Here is a 19,631-nt window from a genome sequence, read left to right on the forward strand (position 1 = left end):
TTTTTTTTTTTTTTTTTTTTTTTTTTTTTTGATACAGGGTCTTGCTCTGTTGCTTGGGCCAGGCTGCTCTCAAACTCCTGCTGATCTACCTGCCTCAACCTCCCAAGTGCTGGGATTATAGGATGTGTCACCAGGCCCGGCTGCTATGCATCTTTAGCGGTTCTGTCATCCTGAATTGATTCAGAATGTTGACCTTTCGTGGAATTTCGACTTTAGGATACAGTCAGAAGTCACATCACAACAGATGGCTGAGGACACAGGGTAATGTTTCCACCAGCCCACCTTTCCTTTGGATGGCACTAGGCAGCAGAACTCACTTCATGTTTTGGTAATACCTTCTAAGGACATTAAAGAGGCTTCCAGAATTGCTTCAGAAAGTGTCAAGAACAATGGGACAAGTGTGTTAAAGCAAAGTGGAGTTTTTGAGAGTGACTAATGACGTGGTCTTTTACTATAAATTTAAAGAATTTAATTATTTACTGTACTATACTATACTATATACTATACTAATTTTGCCCAGAAATCAGTCGTAGCCATTCTCACAGACACTTTCCTTCGCATCCTCTTGGCTTAGTCAGAGATCCTCAAGAGAGACACTTTTCTAAGTGTCAGGTGCTGTCTGCATCTCTCCAGGCCTGAATAGGTGATTGCCTGCCTGTTGGTGTTCTCTACTGTCCATAGGTGGCTATGTGGGCATGAGTTGGGGGATAAACACACCATCTTCATCTTTTGCTTTCAATGGGACAATTCTGAGGTGTGTTCGTAGTTGCTAGTGTGTTCATAATTTCTCAGGAATACCCAGTGGCATTGTAGTGGTGTTGCTCTCAGCAGTAACCTTCTTTTGAAATAATCTGTCATTAATTTTCCTCATTGCCCCATTTTATTTACCCATTCTTCCTGAAAACAATCCCCAAATAAACTTGCACCCAAATTCTTGTTTTAATCTATTTGCAAAAACCTAAATAAGGAAAACAAATCCCAGCTGGTGCATCAGATTTGTTGATGAGAGATCCAGTTGGATCTTTTGGATGATCAATATTAGTTTGGTGTGAAGATTGAGACAGGTATCAAGTAGGAGAATGCACTATATTCATTGAGTAAAACCTTGATAAATTTGGGAGACACAAAATCTGTACTCCTATGTCTCTACAGGAAAGGTTTGTGGAAATATATGTGAGTCTATAGACAAGCTTAGTTGGGGAAGTAAAATCACTAGCTTTGAATTATAGTACAAAAGTGTTAACATTTGAATGAGGGACAAGATGTGACAAATCTTATAGCAAGCTTTTTTGAAGAAGAGAAATAAAACTAATTCATTTTCTTTATCTTAATGCTTTTAAGAATAAATTCTTTTATATTTATATCTAGCAGGTTAAATGAACTTGAAATGCCAGCACTTTTGTTAGTTTTCTATTGCTTCTGTAAGGTGTAAACACATATATAGTAGCTGAAACAGCACACATTTCTCATCTTAGAGTTGTGTGGGTCAATACTTTGACATGAATTCGACTGGACTAAAATCAGTGTCAGTAGGGCTGCATTTCTTTGCAGAATCTCCAGGGATGAATTTATTTCTTTGACTTTTTCAGCATTTTGGAGCCACTCAAATTTCTTACTAACATCAAATGATTAAATGAATTATTCTTCTCCTTGGTGGGAAGAGAAAAGCATAGAAAGCAATGTTTTATGTCAGCTTGGTAATATCTTATTCAGGCTCAAATTTGGTCAATTTATCTTGGTTTCTTTTCTTTCACCTTCCCCTAACAACAGGGAAACTGTGAGTCAAATCTTGATGGCACCCAGTTAAGTACTTCTTATCATGTCTATAAGAATTTTTGCATTCTTCTGGATGGTTTGACTTCATTGATGTTTCTTTAATCTATTAGTACTGAAGGATGCCTGTTTTTATCCAATCACATTGCTACTTATTTGCCTGTACTTGAATCATGCTTGTCTAATGAATTCTCTACAAAAACTCAAAGACGGGTTCAGAGGGCTTCTGGATAGTCAAACGTGGAGGCTCCTGAAAGGTGGTGGCCTGGCAAGGGCATGCAAGCTCTGCAACCTGCCCCACATATCTTTCCCTGTTCACTTCCTCGTCTATATCCTTGTTACAAACTGGTAAACATAAGTAGGTATTTCCATGAGTTCTGTGAACAAGTAAATAAATTAAACACAGTGGGGAATTGTAGGAACTTGTATTTATAATCAGTAGATCAGAAGTACATATCACAGACTGAGGCTTACTTTTAGCATCTAAACTGGGGAGGTGGTAACTTGGAGACCAGACCTTCAACATGGGATCTTATGCTACCTGAACAAACTGAATGGACTTAGAAGGCAGGCAGCTGGTGTTCACTGAAGAATGAATTGTTTGTTTCTATGTGATGTGAAGGTCTCATACCGTTTTTGGGTCACAGAAGTGATTTGTGTTGTGAGACTATAGGAGGAGAGACAGTTTGAGTTGTTTTTCTCTTTCTGATATTGTCAGAGATGTATAGCTAAGGATGGAATTGTAGAGATAACTCTGTTTAACATTTTTAGGAACTATCGAACTGTTTTCCAAAGTGGCTGCATTGTTTTCTGTTCTAGCGGTAGTGTATGAGGGTTCTAATTTGTTCATGTCTTCACCAATGCTTATTATTATTTTAGGGAAGCATTTCTGATGGCAAACCAGATAATAATTTTCTATAAACTTTTGGAGGCTGAAATTTATGCTTGTTGCCTGAAACAGTTTTGGATAAAAGTTTTTGAAAAGTAAATATGTTATTTTCTAAAAAGGAAAATAAAAGTATCCAGAAGATGAATGGCCTTGAAATCAGCCAGAGAATGAAAGTGATTGGTGGCTGATTGGTATTTGATTTTATTAGCAGCCCAAACAAGACGATTCTGAGATAATCAGCTTCCTAATGTGTACTTATTGATTCGGGGCCCCGGATTGAAACAATTACTGGGGGAGGCTAATGGCAGTGGAAGACACACTGTTTTCTGTTTATGATTAGAAGACAGATTGGAAGAGATTCAATAACTGTTAAAAGAAAAAATTGTGACCCAGAAATCTTGAGAGACTATTCTATATCATTAATAGCACCAAGATTCAAATACATGGGTATACAACATATAAAGCTGTCACAGAATTATTTGTGGTAGAAAAATAAACAACCACAAACAAAGGCCTAAAAGGGAACGACTGGACCCAGCCTGAGTGTCGATCGTGCATGGATTGAGGAATTGTGAGACATCTGTAGAATGAAACATTTCACAAGAATTACCAGTCGTTCTGCTCTGAGTAACTTCTGAGCTCAAGATGGACTTGGAGGAGTGCTTGAGAATGGTAAGTGAGAAGAAGTTGAAGAGCAACATGAGCAAGACAAAATCCTTTTGTAAAAATACTACAAAGCATACACATTTTTGGTGTCATGGAGAAACAAGATTTCCTGATTATATATGGGGGACAAAGGAATAAATATACTTTATTTAATGAATCTCTGCACGAGTAAGTTTGAATAGGTGTTATTGTATAATTTCTGACAAGAATTTAATATAAGAAGGTATAGTTTTTAAAAAGTCAGTGATTTTTCCAAAATCACTTTTATACATGGATCTGAATAAAATTTTTTCTGACAAACTGGTAAGTAGAGAGCTATTAGTAATGAGCCTATCTCATCTAAACATTAAGTGACATATAAGATTTTACCAATGATTCTGCTTGTGTAGTTTCATGGAGAATCTAAAATAAGTAAATGTAGAATATTTACATTTTAGAAGTATGTAAGTAGTATTTTTAATATTTTTTTTTGAGACAGGGTCTCACTATGTAGTTGAGACTGCCCTGGAACTCTCTATGCAGTCCAGGCTGGTCTCGAACCTACAGAAATCCTCCTGCCTCAGCCTCCTGAGTGCTGCGATTACAGGTGTGTACCACCATGCCTGGCAAATTTTATTTTTGAAAAGGTAGAATTGTATAGCATCCTGGATCCTTTCACTAAAATAACATTTTTCTAAATGTCATTCATGATAATTTTGTGAGCAAAAAACACTGAGGACCTTCTCTTTATGACATCTACTAATTTCTGAGCCTCAGTTTTAGTGATTAAATGCTGCCAATCACTCTATTTACTTTCAAAGAGGTAGGGCCGAAGCTTATCCCAGTACCCAGTTAGGCTGCTAGTATTCCACAGTTGTGACCTTGTTTACACCAGCCCAACTTGCTCTACTGGAGGGGTAGGACTCCCATCAACCTTGTTTCCTGAAACCACCTGCTTCGTGACAGCTGAGATGAGATCTTGATTATCCAACAGTAGCACTGGGAACTTAAAGAGAACGGAGGAAGCACTTCTAGAATACATAGACATTGGGTATCTGGTTTTCCTTATATGAAAACCCCCAAATATAAATAGAAAGCAAAATAAAATATAGATAATAAAAAGTAGGGAGATCTTTTTCAAATGGGAAGCAAATCAAGAGTGGGAGGGGGTGAGGGGGTGGAAGGGAGGGAAAGAGGATGAAAAAATGAGATAAAACTTTTGCAAACCGGAAGGGGACCAAGAGAGGAAAGGAGCAGGGAGGGTGGGGCCGGGGACACCGAAAGATTTACATTATGTTATGTACATGTACCGATTTTCCATGATGAAAGTCATCATTATGTAATGCACACATGTACTAATAAAAAGAAACAAATACAAGATGAAATTGGTGACTGAGCCCAAAGGTCTCTTTTAGGCCTCGATCCTAAGATTCATGTATTTCCTTGCCACATTTTCTGGCACAGTGCAGACCTCAACAATTAGCCAAGGGGGCTGATGAAGTTTTTGTTTGTTTGTTTTTGTTTTTGTTGCTTTTTGGGGGGGTACTGGGGATTAAACTCGGACCCTTGATCTCGCGAGGCAGGCGGCAGAACCAGTGACCCAAATCCCTGACCTGATGGAATATTTTTAAAGCATTGGAAAATTACTACCTAAGGGCATGAAATGGACTTTACTTTATCTTTTATTGTGGTAGAAAATATATAAATTGAAAGCCATCCTGTTTTTTTTTAATATATGAGTCTGAACTTTTTTAAGATACTGATTTTAATTGGTACGTGTGTAGAGTACATAATTACTTCCATCAGGGGGAGTTGGTCCATGTTCACAAAATGTCTTAATTCTTCTGATATCCTTTTCCCCTCGCACCCACTCTGCCCTTCATTTCTTGATCCCCTTCCCATTTTCAAGAGATATTTTTAAAACTACAATTCTTTTTCAGTGTTTATTGTTCAGATGAAAAAGTGCTGATAAATGATTTTCACCTCTTTGTCCTCTGAACCATAGGGCAAATATTTATGGTATGTGCTATACTTTATCATGAAGTTCCTGGATTGCAGAGAACATTTGACCTAACGCCTCTCCTCCCAACCACACAAAACACCCTACACAGACTCTGTGGAGAAGTCTTTGTTCCCACGGAGTTATTACAAATTAATTTGGAATTGACAATTTGACATTTTAGGTTGTAAGAGCAAGTCATTTTTTTTAAAAAAAGACATTTGTAAATGCCAAATAGTACCTCTGGTGTGAGAAGCTGAAAGGGTAAATAAGGATCAAAATGTGCAATAGATCATGTGAAATAGGAAGAAAAGGTCCAAAGGGGAAGTGAAAGTAGGGGGATGGGGTAAAGGAAAGAAGGGAAAGGAATAAATACGAGGAAAGGAAAAAAATGGAAACAATGCATTTGCAAATAGAAAGGAATTGAAGGGATTGAAGGGAGGGCAAGGAAATGGGGAAAAAAAAATAAGAACCAAGGTATATCAAGGTACAAATTCCCAATGATGAATGTCATCGTATTGTATACCTAAAATGTACCAATAAAATTACTGAATAAAAAAAGACCCATTTAAGTTTTATCTGACAGTTTGTTTTTCAAAAAGCAAAGTTAAATTGTAATGAAAGAGAAATATGTTAACATTGCAATTTTTACTTTATGTAATGATATCATATAACAATTCTACAAGGTAGGAAAGGCAGATATTTTTGTTGTCATTTTATGAATCATGCAACTGACCCTAGGGAGGTTGAGCTACTTGCCCAGGCTCTCACCCTGTGATTGTAGGTACCATTTTATTTTTATTTGGGAGTATGAGTAGAAATCTCCCCAATATGGTTATATGGTTCAGAGAATATATGGTTCAGAGAAGGTATTTCTGAGCATTATAATCAGTTGCCCATTTCATTTTTGTAATATTTAGAACCTTTCTAGTTTGGTAATTCCTAATCAGTTCTTAATTCTCTCCAGGTAAGACTCAGATCCTCCCTAATTTGATATCTCCACAGTGACCTGAATCGGAAGGAGAAGGTGAGGTATGCCACACTTAACACCCCTGTTTTTTATTTCATGTATCAATCGTTTGAAGTTTGTGCTGGAAACAGCCTGAATAAACACGTTCCGTCTAAATACACATTTATATCACATAAACAAAGATGGGAATGTAGTAAATATGATATTCATAGAGGTGATTTTTAAGCAAAGAAAACTTATAGAGAAGACGCAAAAACAGCTGTAAGGAGACTAGAAGGGTGAAATCCATCTTATGCAATTTACCAAATGTTGAATCCTACAAACTCATTGTATTACAGGGGGAAAGATATAACCACATTAAAAAAAATCCAACCTGTATTTGTTTAGAGGTTGCATCAACATAAGAACCAATCAATATAACTTATGACAAGAGTTGTTAAATAATATTTTTCTGGTTCTTCCTCAAGCAGTCTTCAAGAATAACAACTTCTCTCAACTTCTTCCTGAATGTGTTTTTGGGATGCCTCTGCAGGCTTCTCAACTACATTATCCAGATAAATCTTGTCTTGGGAAAGGGGATATGAGAGGTCTTGGACTCCTCATTTTTCCTGCAGTGCCCAATGTCTTAGTACCAATCCTAGGGCCTCGTCATGATTAGGCAATCCTGGTACTTATCCTAGGACATGGTCACAACTGCCCTAGTGCCAGAGCCAGCCAGCATCTCTTGGAGGCAGCTCAAATGTGACTTCACAACTGAGGCCACAGACGCAGGTATCAAACCTACATTTACTGATCTTCATGCTGTTGGCTAATCATTTCCTCCAAGTCACACAGAGAATATAGTAACAGGATTTTTCTTTTATATGTCTCCATCCACTCTTTAGCCTTAAGGTTACACTGAAGTGTCACCTACCCTACTGTCCTTGCTTGAGCCTCTGTTCCATTTTCTTTGAACCAAAGTCATGGCTTGGACTTTTCCAGGTTTCTTTTAAGTCTATCTGTGGGGTCCTACCTCCCAAATCCTCCAAACCTATCCAGATACACTTTAGTAGAATGAAATTTAGTTCCTTGGAAGAACCAAGTAGGTATTTGGAAGTACATATGAGTAGTCATAGTGTTCTATGGTGCCTTCCCCGATGATTTCTGGAACAAATGTGGGAGGTTTTCATTATACTCTTTCGTATTTCATGTTCACGTTTGTGGGCTTACTGTCTTAGCAGAACATAACATAAAAAAGTTTCCTTTAATTTTTTTCTTTAAACTCCTGCATTTACCAAGAACAACTGATGTCATTTGCAATCCAGTGTCTGTTTAGTAGGCATAGCCTTATATCTCACTTGCACAGGAAAGGAGAAAAAGATACAAATCTGGAAGAAGCTGGTTCTTCCCAGGACACAAATGACTCTGTCTCAAAGATGGAGAGATTCATGAATCCCATTGTATAGCTTGTGGACACCTTGTCACTCTATGGCTTGTTTGTGCGGACATTATTCTGTGAAATGCCCAAACTATTGCATCAAGTCAAGTCTTTCCACCTTAAGTGGCACTGATCTATAAGTTTGAAATGTTTCTTTGAAATCTTCAGATCATAATATTTAAAATCATCTCCAGACTTCTTTGCCTTGTTACTTACTGAGTTTTTATTCATAGGGCCTCTTGCCATCAACACCTTTATAAATCATATTAGCTACACACAATTACATTGAAATTCTAATTCTTCTCATCACCATTGTACCAAATATCATCATTTGAGATCGGGCATGGGCTTCACTGGGATAATTCTTCATTTTAATCACTTACTGAAGTCATGTACTATGTATGTATTGAATGAATGAATGGGCCTCAGTATATGAGCTTGTGAACTGGAGACTGAAATAGTTCATTATATAATCTCATTCAACCCAAACATTTGAAAATTCTTTAAGTCTGTATCATCATAATTTCTCAGAGTACTGTGATGTATAGTACAAGAACACTTAGATGTGACAAGCCTCTGTAACTAAGTTTCTGCCTCAAGTAGATGATTTTGACTTGAACATACATTTAATGTCATAGAATGAAGACAAGTACATACACACAGGACTGATTTAGGATAAAATATACTACTTTTAAAAATATGTTCTGGAACATATTTTCAGAAAATTCCTTTAGCAGAAATGAAAAGATAATATTATTTGAAAAGGTGTTAAATTGACCAAAGCTTAATTCAACTCCTCTACCATACAATAGGACCATCTGTTGTGCTTCATCCTAGCACCTGCAAAGTGGGCTGTGACAGGGTTAATGTCTTGAACTGTTGCTTAAAGTTTCTAGTGAGAAAAATTGTAGAAATATGCTAGCGAGGCATTTCTGATCTGAGATGCTTATGTTTAATGTGGGACAAATCACATAACTTTGGAGACAGACAAATACAATATTGAATTCTAGTTCTGGTCTACTACTTGTCAACTCTGAAGTTTTACCCATACTGAGATTCAATTTCCCTATCTTTATAACATATAATACATTTAGTACTTTTTCTATATTTGCAGACTTTTGGACACTCTGTGATATATTTATTATGCTTATTTCCCTAATAATTAAACTCATAGTTTTAAATTTAGTGCCTTTTTTTTAAAGAAGTGATACTCTGCTTTAAAATAAATTTAGCATTTGGTTTCTGGCTTTTCAGAAATTCTTTAGGTAAAAGAGGTTTCCATTTATGAAGGTGAAATACATGTTAATAGGAAAGAAAATGTTGTCCTGAAAAAGGATGTAAATCCTAGGAAATGACCTCTCTCAGGAGCTCTGAGTGCATAATTTTCTGTACATTGGAAACCAAGTTATTAAGGATGGAGTGCAGAGGACCAATGAGAAACAGGAGTAATAGTGATATGGATGGAAGAGGCTCATAGTGATACTAAAGTTTAAAATTATCATACACCATGACAGGATGAAAAGGTCAAAATAAAGCAAAAAGAATACACTGCTTGACCTTAAATAGTCACCAGACCTCCTAGATTAGTGCTGCCTTTCCATGTCAACAAGGAAAGTTTCAGGTGCATTATAATAAGTTGTATACTCTGGAAACAAGAATGTGTCCAATTAATGCCATTTCTACCATCAAATCCTCAGTTGCCAGTTCACGTTTGGCTCTCTTTCTACTGGGACTGATCTGCTATGAGGATTCAACAGCATAGAAACAGAAATTTCATTCTGCCCCACCTCATCCTTGAATATAGGTGACTATTCTGGGTAAATTAATCTTCCAATAAGACTGCAGGAAGGAATCTGAATTTTAATGGAGTTCATAACTGTCCCTCTGCAGTTGAGGAAGCTTACACAAGACAGTTGTGTGACTTTCACATGCAACTGACTAATGACAGAACTGGGATTAGAACCCATTTCTCCTGAGTCTGAATCTAGTGCTATTTTCCTATGATTATGCCTACCTTCTGAATTCCAGAAAGGCACATGATTTAAATACTCATTCTATATTCCTGAAAGGAAATATATGTTTTTTGTTTTTAGTAGCAATAACTTTGGGAGTGGTCCCTCCGTGGATCAATGGTTCTTTCCCTGAAGTTGCAAAAAGATATTTAATGTTACAAATAATGATGAGAAGCTTCATGATGAGGGCACAGATGTGAGTGCCAGTGGTGCCATAAATTCACAAAGCTAGTTTGAGTCAGAACTGGTTCATAGGGCTGAGAGGCAAAGCTGCTGCAGCAAAACGTTATCCTAATGCAGCCATCTGGAGAGTATATTATGCCATTTCAGGTACTCTGCTTCTGTTTTGGGTTTACACAATCCTGCAACCTGCAATAAGTCCTTTTTTGAGACATGTCCAGATGGATGCCACACATCCTGCAATTCTTCTTTTAAAAAAATGAGGCCAAAGGCCTGCATCTTCATGGAGAAGACTAGAAATTTCCTTCCAAACTATTTTCCTTTGATTCATTTTTGATCATGTATGCAAAAATCTCACATCCTTGTTTATGTAATTTGAATAGTCAAACCTCACTATATGAGCACCATCTATGGGTAAATGAAGGTCTACTTCCCAGCTGTCTCTTAAGGAGCTATCAGCCATGAATAGCTATTTAAATTTAGATGACTACTATTAAGTGAAAATAGATATTCACTTGTTTTGCCTGAAATGATGTTCCCAGTGTTGAACCGCCCAGGTGCCTACTGGCTTTCATATTGGTCAATGCAGATGTGAAGCATTCCATTATCACAAAGTGCTTAGCAACATCAATTTGTTAAAGATTAAATAAGTGGCTTGTGGAAGTTTTGCAAAACTAGATAGATACACTGAATGGCCTCTCAGTTGAAAAATATAAAGATATTGGATGAAATATTTTAAAACTAAGTGCCCATTGAGCTGACAGTTAAAAAAGCAATCCATAGTATCCAAAGTGAAGTTAAAATATAAAACCTGTAAATGAGATATATGCTACAGTTGGAATTTTCGTAGGAGTTTCTAAGAATCTTGGGCATACTGAGGCTCTAATTGGCCTTAGGGGGATACAGGAAATAGGAGATGAACCTTAGAGCCCACTGGAAGTCTGTTGGGAGATCTTATGCTTTGATTCTTTAACACTATACACTTGGAGGTGAGATAAACTGGAAAAAACCTCACTCTGTAGAATATAATATTAGTGAAATATCTTTTTTTACCATAGTGCTGAATGGAGGGGAAAGAAATTTTCTAAAAATGTGTACTCGTGAAACCACTTTAACTCAGGCTTTTGTTCATATTCACATTGCCTTTGCAGCCAGGAAAATTTTGGTCATATCACTTAATACAGGTGGTAGCAATTTATAATTTGCTTAGACCCTTGGCAGAGAAAAATGATTCTTTTTGGTAGGGGGACACATCAAGTTTGAATTCACATTCAAAAATTCCCACAGAAAAAATTCCCAATAAAAATGAGAGCTCACAGTTCAAAATTCACAATACACAAGGAAAGGAGATATCACTAATAAAAGCAAGCAGATAGCAGGGAAATTGTCAGGCATGGAAGATAAAATAATATATAACAATTAATTTTAAAATTTAGCTGAGATTAACAATTTCCAGGAAAGTTTGAGTGATTCAAATTGATTCAACGTCAAAAGAGAACCTGTATACATCAAAATATTAAAGAATAAAACATAAGTCAAGATCAAGGGTGACAGAAGGTCATGATCTGGAAAAGGCGCCAGGAAATATCCTGAAATACTGATAATTATCTATGTCTTAAATTGGGTCATGTACATGTGACCTAGTAAGCAATAGTGAATGCTTCAAATTTAGAAAAATACTTAGAGATGCCTACATAATAAGTAGCAGTGATGACCTGCAATCAATTTCTACCAGGTCTCTTGGCTTCTCCTTCCACGTACCTATCTTGGCTTACATTATAAGAAGCATGCTTTCCCTCCTTAACACTTACACAGTATGACTGTTAAGCTTAATTTTCAGATTGATTGGCTTGGGAGCTGCCTAGGATGTAGTATCAGTATGTGGCTTGTACGTTATATTCACAGAGCCAAAACCATGTGATCATCTCAATAGATGCAGAAAAAGCACTTGACAAAGTCTAACACCTATTCATGTTAAAAACCCTACAGAAAACTGAAATAGATATTTCTCAATCTGGTAAAAGCCATCTCTGAAAAACCAACATACTCAATGGTCATACAAAATGATCAAAACTGAAAACTTTCACTCTAAAATATGGAAGAAGGCAAGGAGGTCCACTATCGCCACTCTTATTCCATGTGGTTCTGGAAATGAGAAAAAGAGACAGAAGGAATAAGGGTATGAAAGGACGAAGTTAATGATCATTATTTGCAGATGACAATGATGCTCTACATAGAAGACTCCATAAACTCCACCAAAAGGACTTCTAAACTTAATAACCAAACTCAGTAGGGTAGCTGGATACAAAGACAACACTTAAAAATCAATAGTATTCCTGTACACAAATAACAAGCTAACTGAGGAAGAAATTAGGGAAACCACACCTTTCACAATAGCATCAAAAGAAAGAAAGAAAGACAAGAAATACCTAGGAATATCAATCTAACGAAGGAAGTAAAATCTCTTTACATTAAAAATTACACTACTCTGAAAAAGAGGTTGAAGAGGATATCAGAAAATGGGAAAATATTCCTTGTTTTTGTGTAGGAAGAAGCAAAATAGTGAAAATGGCCATATTTCCAAAATTGTTATACAGAGTTAATGCAAACCCAATGAGAACACCAATAGTATACCTTATAGAACTAAAGAAAATAATTCTAAAATTCATTTGGAACCTGAAGAGGTTTAGAACAGCAAAAGAAATTCTGAAAAAAAAAAAAAAAAAAGGCAAGGTGAGGGCATCACATTCCCTGACTTGAAATTATATCATAAAGCTACTGTGATAAAAACAGCATGGTACTGGCAAAAAGACAAAACAAAACAAAACAAAACAAAAAACCAAACCTGAGGATCAATGAAACAGACTAGAATATGCAGAAGCAATTCCAAACACACTCAACTACCTTATCTTTGACAGGGGGAGCCATACAACTTCATTGGAAGAAAAATACCTTCTTTAATAAATGGTGCAAAAAACCTGGTTTTCCATGTGTTGAAGATTAAAACTATTCCCATATTTCTCACCATGCACTATTCTAAAATAAAAAATCTAAATAATAAGGCAGAAACACTATATCTTCTGGAGCAAAGAATAGGTAGAATTCTTAAATACATAGGTGTAGGCAAAAAGTTTATGAACAAAACCCTGATCACACGGGAAATATCACATAGTCAACAAGTGGGATCTCATTAAAAAGATTTTGCACAGCAAAGTAAATCACCAAAAGAGTGAAGAGACAACCCACACAGTGGAAAAAAATTTTGCCAGTCATTCTTTAGAGAAAGGACTAATATCTATAATATATAAATAACTAAAAAAAAAATCCCTCCAATTTACACACCCAGTCCAAAAATGGGCACCAAATAAATAGGCAATTCTGAGATAAAGAAGTAGAAATTCAAATAAATGTATGAAAAAACATTCAACAGTATCAGTCATTTAGGAGATGCAAATTAAAACAACATTGAGGGCCGGGTTAGCTCAGTGGTTCCACCGCCTGCCTCGAAAGCATAAGGTCCTGAGTTCCCAGTACCAAAAATAAATGTGTAAATAAAACAACATTGAGATTCCATCTCACTCCAGACAGAATGGCTATTATGAAGAAATCAACCAATAACAAATGCTGCTGGTGGAGCTAAGTGAAACAAGGAATCCTTCTCCACTGTTGGTGGGAGTGTAGAGAGCAAATAAAGCTTCATGGTATTTACAGGTTCGCCTCTTTCCTTGCATGAGTGTCTGAGCTCCATGTTCTCTCTGATCAGTCATGGCATTAGATCTCATAGGAGCATGAACCCTACCATGAACTGTTCATGCAAGGGACAAAAGTCGAGCCCTCCTTCTGAGAATCCAATGCCTGATGATCAGAGGTGGAGCTGAGGCAGTGACACTAGAGCTGGGGAGCAACTGCAAATATAGAACATTAGCAGAGATGTTTACCCTCACAGAGACCATAAGACATTTCAGATTCATGTAAAACCCATCGGTGAGTGGCACATGACAGTTAAGCTGCATTGGTGGCAGGCTATAAGTCTGAATCTGACACTTATTTTAATCCTTGTGTGGCTTTCCCATCATTTTATTATCGTCACTTCTATCCAAACTTCTTGCCCATACTGTGCGCTTATCTCAGTCACATTTCTGATAAACCCACAAGCTAACCTGACGCAAAATGGTAAAAAAAACAAGTATCATTGCAGAGGTTTTTTGGAAAGGGGGAAGATCCAATGATCAAAGCGGGAAGCTCTAAGATAATCAACAAAAAGAAAACTGCATTTAAATGAAAATGCTAAACGTTCTACTTATATGTTTCTTGCAATAATTTCCTTGCCCATTCACCAAGATATGCTTATCAGCTGTCCAACAAAGTCATGATCTTCAAAACTGCTTTTCCACATGGAGACCAAGCACCCTGCCTTAAAAGAAAAGCCTGTGGAGTCTTTCAAAAGAAAACAAATGAGAATATGGAAAACAGAAGCAAGTATGGAAGGACCTCACTTCACCAACTGGGGTGCACCAAGAACATAATTCCTAGCTGTAACCACATCACTAAAGTTAAGAAGCCCATTACTATTAGTAAAGAGTTGATCCTGACATTTGTTGTGAAATTGTAAGAGAGGCTATAGTTCAAATGATGCCATGTGTTCCTCTTTCAGGTAGCACCATAACTAGATCAATTGTTAATAATCCAGGTGGACAAACCATGTCTGTGCCACAAGAAGATCAACAGCTTGAGATTGCAAATGATGGTGACCTTTAAAGTATGTTTGTGGCAACTTCAAATCTCCCTATGTTTATTCAAGGCAGATTTGTTAAAATAGCAGAGGATATTGAGGCACAACGGCTAGAGAGGATTAATGAGTCACTGTTTTTTTGCAATCCAGATGGATGATTCTAGCCGTATTGACAATAGGTGACAATGTTTCTTTTTATTTGATATATTTTACATGACGGTGTGCATGAGGATATGTTATATGCACCTTTATTGCCCACCATTAGCACAGCTGAGGAACTATTCACGTCTTTGGATGGTTACATATCTGTAACACTGGTCATCTTGTGTCAGTATTTGCATAGATGGAATGGCTGTGAGTGGAAGGCTTTCTGGTCTTACTGCTTGCATCAAGTAAGTCACTCCTAAATGTGAGTCTAAACACAAATGTGAAAGATGTGAAATGTTAAAAATTCTGGCTATTGGAATAAAGTCACTTGAACTTAATGTTTTGTTGCATATGTTTAAAATTATGAACCATATTAATTTTTCAAGCCTCTAACTCTTTTCTTTTTATGTAATTCTGTGAGGAAAGGGGCACAGAGCACAAGTGTCTTCTCTTATATACAGAAGTGAGATGGCTTTCTAAAGATAAATAACTGACCAGAGTTTTTGAGTTGTGAGAATCACTCCAGAGATTTTTAGAAAAATAGTTACCACTGGAAGCATATTTCAGTGACACTGAAAAGGTCACAAAACTTTACTTATTCATGTGATGTATTCAACCTACTCAATGCACTCAATCTGTCACTTCAGGAAAGAGTGAAAACTGCATTCAAGATGGCAGATAAAGTGCTGCATTTGAAGTCAGACTGGAATTATGGGGGTGATGGATGAACACTGGGATTTTTGACATATTTCAAACATCAAAAATTTTGATAGAGACTGTGTCAAGGCCTTTTGTCTCCTAGCTGGTGCATGATTATCTATTTCAGCTTTCACAAGAATTTGACCGTGACTTCTCAACCACAAAATATCCCTGAACTAGGAAGAAATGGACCCAGAACTCATCTGTGATTAAGCCACGTGAATAAATTCTGTGTTAGAAGAGGATTAACAGTGTGAGATCACAAATGACAGTGACATTAAAGGTATGTTTGTCACAACTTCAAATCTCCATATGTTTGGTCAAGGCAGAATATCCTGAGATTGAAAAAAAAAAAAAGCCAGTCTTCATTTCCAACATTTCATCTTTGTGAAGCTGGGTGTTTTGCAGTGACAGCCATCGAAATGATATTATAAATAAGTACACTGGACACAAGCTACGCATTTCCGAGTGTCACTGTCTTCCATCACCCCAGATATGACTGTCTAGTTGCAGGAAAACAAGCTCAGGGATATCCCATTGATCCTGTATTGTAATGAGTTGTATAATTATTTCATTATATACTACAATATAATAATAATTGAAATAAAGTACACAATAAATGTGATATGCTTGAGTCATCTCAAGACTATCTTGTCAGTTCGTCTGTGAAAAAATTGTCTTCCATGAAACCAGTCCTTGGTGCTCGAAATATTGAGGTCTGCTGGATTGCTAGCACACCTCTGGGTGTGTCAGAGTGGCCATGGAAATGTACCCTTGGGTACTATATCTCGTTCCTGGTTCCTTAACCTCTGTTTCCCTGCCCTGTTTTCTAACTGTCATGAACTGAGTAATTTTTCTCTGCCATGCCCTTCTGCCATGATGTTTCTGCTTTGGAGCCAGCTGACCATGGACCGAACCCACTGAGCTAAATGAAACCCCTCCTTTAAGTTGTGGTTGTCAAGTATTGTGTTCTACCAGTGGGGAAGCTGACTAATACACTTAGTAAACAATATTTTTCACTGTGTTTCGGAAATATGGATACATCTCTTCTTCTTAATCACAATTATAATCACTATGCTCCTAATTATTTTAGTATAACACACTCAAATATATAAATAATTAAAAACGTAGACGATAACTTAAACATAGGAATTTAAGAAGATATGGTATTCATAAAGCAAGAAGAGGATTTTCTTGAAAGGAATACAATGCTTGAAAGAATATTTTTAATTAAAAGTGAATTATCAGGTTGGGGATTTAGCTCAGTGGTGCCACCACCTGCCTCACAAGCTCAAGTTTGATCAAGCTGAGTTTGATCTTATTGAATTCTCAAAATATATAGCACCAAGAAAGGAGTAAAAAAGTTTTAGAGAAATAGTAAGAGGTATAAAGGATCTATCTAGTATGTTCAACTGGCAACAAGTAATATTGCCGGAAGAGATAGATTAGAGGAAATAGAGGGATCTAAATTATCTCAGAGGCACTATGAAGACATTTTCAAAAGCTTGAATGGAACACTTTTTAAAATAAAAAGACTCATGTCCAGAGCCTAAATATGAAATATGAGAACATTCACGATAAAGAGAAGAAAATGAAGTTTGGGCACTGGATTATCAGAAACATCAGAGTCTAGAGAAATAGTTCAAACAGTGCCTTCAAATTTCTGAATGATAATAATTTTCCTTCCTCCCTTTCTTTTGCTTCTCCTCTTCATCAAGCCATCTACCCAGTCACATTCTCTTCGTCTGTCCCTCCCTCTGACTATCCCTCCATGTATGTTAACTCATCTTTCCGTAATTTTTTATAGTTCATGCATTTTATCAATTTTTTTCTTACAGAAGTTGCCATGTGCTTTATAAACAGATCTGCCAAGTTTTACTTCTCAAATCAGAACAATATTATTAACTCTTCTATTATAACATCTCTCTATTCCTTTATCTAATATTGGAAATTTTGCCTTTTTTCTTTACCATAATCAATTCTTATGATGCATGCTATTTTGAATTTTGCTTTTTTATTTAATATATTACAATACTACTCAGTCAATATGGATCAAATTAACCTTGCTTATTAGCTGATTAATAGACATGGCAGTCTTTACTTGCCCATTGAATCATTTCATTTATTTTTAGCAACCAACTTGTAGTCCCTTTTGAAAGATATAGTCACAGAATTAACAAATGTCTCGAGGGGGAGCTGGGGAGGCCCTGGATATCATAGTTTATCTCAAGGATTTGCATTCTGTGACATGCTGGCTACTCAATCAGCTTTCTGCACAGTCACTAACTCCTACACAGAACTCTCATGTGCTTATGCTGGGAAACACACCTCTAGGTTTAGCTTGACTTCTCCTGTGGAAAAGAGGTACATGAGTCATATATGGCACAAAGCTATATTTTCCTTTTCAAATGGACTTTCAATAGATCCTATAGATCTCCTACCTTAGTTATGAATGTGAAGTACAATTCTGTCTTCACAAACAGGTAATCTTAAATACACACTCAGCCCTTATGTGGCAAGAAATGATAAGTTTTTCCTCTCTGATATTTTGCTTCCTAAGTTAATTGCACAAAACCATATAATGCCTTAAATAAATCTGAGCTTTATCAGCTGAAGAGATAGAAGTACACACTTCAGTAAGCCCTGTATTATACCTCAGTATGAGAAATAAATGAAACAAATTTTATTGTTGATGCCAATTTTAAGAACCATGAACTTCATTGCTCTAAGGCACAACTCCTTAGAGATAACATTGTCCTCTCATGTTTACAGTATTTTACCAGTCATACCTTAGTCTAATTGTAAATGTTCTCTGGGATATGATTCTTATTTAAATTTCTAATTTTATCTCACAATGTCTGGAATGGAATTTTCATATATTCTACATTCCAGCCAACCTAGTTATAGCTTGCTGTTCCCCAATTTTGCCACGTGATTCTGTGTTTCTTCTTTCTTCACGCTGTTTGTCACCTAAAGCTTCTCCCTACTATCTCTAATCTCATAGCCTGTCCATTCACAGGACTCTGTTTTGTAATCATCTGTAACACCATTCCCAAAAAACAGGAGATCTCCTTCAGAACACATTTAGGACTGGATTTTTTGTTTTATGGTGTTACTTTTAATTTAATATTTTAAAAGATTCATATTTTGACTTAAGCATATTAATTATATATATTTATGCATCTCAAAATACTCAGAAGGGAGGACGTTGAGTGTACTTGTTACAAAGAAATGATACAAATTTTAGGTGATGAATCCGTCAGTAGAAAGCATAGGTCCTCACTTTAGTAAAAATGGAAATTGAAACTAAAGCATAAATTTGCAGGAAAAAGCTTTAGTTAAAAGTAAGAGAAAATGGTAAAAGATTAGCTTGAAGAGGTGACAAAGAGCAGACTGGACCGTAACAAAGAAGAGTAAGATAAAATGGGGAAGAACTCCAGCTTGACAAGCTAAAGGGGCACCCTTTAATAAAGGGGAGCAGGTTGGCAGCTGAGATGAGCCAGGGTCTAGGTAATTATTATCTCAGTCTTATTTTTGCACCGGAGGTTAAATCAGTCTCTCTTTCCTTCCTCCCTCCCTTCCTTCCTTCCTTCCTTCCTTCCTTTCTTTCTCTCTCTTTCTGGGTACTGGGGATCAAACTCAGCCCCTTGTGCTTGCAAGGCAGGTGGTGGAACCACTGAGCCAAATCCCCGGCCCTGAGGTTAAATCTTTAGCTATAGAGTCTGGTTTAGAATCTAGTTCTATATATCATATGCACATAGAACATTTTTTGCATAATTTTAATGTGCACTAAATTTCTCAGAAATAAAATACATTATAAATCAAGGGAATTTTCAACTTTGTTCTGTTTGTATTCAATTATTACAGGATAATAGTACTTTATTGTAAGGTTGTGACCACTAGATGAACTAAAGTACTCAAAATCTGTTAAGAGTTTTCCCCCTTAGTACTTACTGCACTCAATTCTACACATCAGATATTCTTTAATAGTTGGTGTCATTGTAAAAATTGGGAGATGATGAAGGGGGAATTTACCTTGGCCCCATACTGACAACAGTGAGTCAAAACTAAAGCCAAAGTTAAAAATCCACCTCTAAACTGATGGGTGTAGGCCCTGTTCTGGGCTTGCCAAAAAAAGATACACCAATGTCTTTTGTCCTTGAAGGTC

General features: G+C 36.6%; 1 long non-coding RNA gene across 2 annotated transcripts; it reads left to right on the forward strand.

Moving 5' to 3' along the window:
- The first annotated feature begins 57 nt into the window (after positions 1-57).
- LOC117285220 lies at positions 58-16,011 on the forward strand. Of its 2 annotated transcripts, none has more exons than XR_004516209.1 (3): positions 58-3,334; positions 6,274-6,338; positions 15,591-16,011. It is a non-coding gene; the product is annotated as an uncharacterized LOC117285220 (long non-coding RNA). The 2 variants fall into 2 exon arrangements; XR_004516208.1 differs by having other exon boundaries at positions 6,274-6,333.
- Positions 16,012-19,631: the final 3,620 nt, after the last annotated feature.

Source organism: Fukomys damarensis, unplaced genomic scaffold (genome assembly GCF_012274545.1).
Source record: "Fukomys damarensis isolate Sample0158 unplaced genomic scaffold, DMR_v1.0_HiC HiC_scaffold_7, whole genome shotgun sequence".
Classification (NCBI taxonomy): domain Eukaryota; kingdom Metazoa; phylum Chordata; class Mammalia; order Rodentia; family Bathyergidae; genus Fukomys; species Fukomys damarensis.